Below are 262 nucleotides of genomic sequence, written 5' to 3'. Positions count from 1 at the left end.
GGAAAGAGTCAGCCGCACCAGCAAACCACAACAGTTAGGATTTGTCACACAAGTTTGATTTCTCATCATTACTAGAAAAATAGATCACACGTACCCCGCCATGCAGTGTTTTCCTCCTGTCCCTCTAGGCTTGTACCTTTCATAGGGTTACAGAACACTCAAGAGGGGCTTTCTTTACAAATTCCTTACAATTCACCTCATCTGCTGACTGCTACAGAAAGTCAAAGATAAGCAGAGGCAAAAGGAGGATGGGGGGAAAGAG

The sequence above is a fragment of the Buceros rhinoceros genome, unplaced genomic scaffold, assembly GCF_000710305.1.
Source record: "Buceros rhinoceros silvestris isolate BGI_N320 unplaced genomic scaffold, ASM71030v1 scaffold11002, whole genome shotgun sequence".
Classification (NCBI taxonomy): Eukaryota; Metazoa; Chordata; class Aves; order Bucerotiformes; family Bucerotidae; genus Buceros; species Buceros rhinoceros.
Note: the sequence above shows the minus strand (reverse complement) of the source record.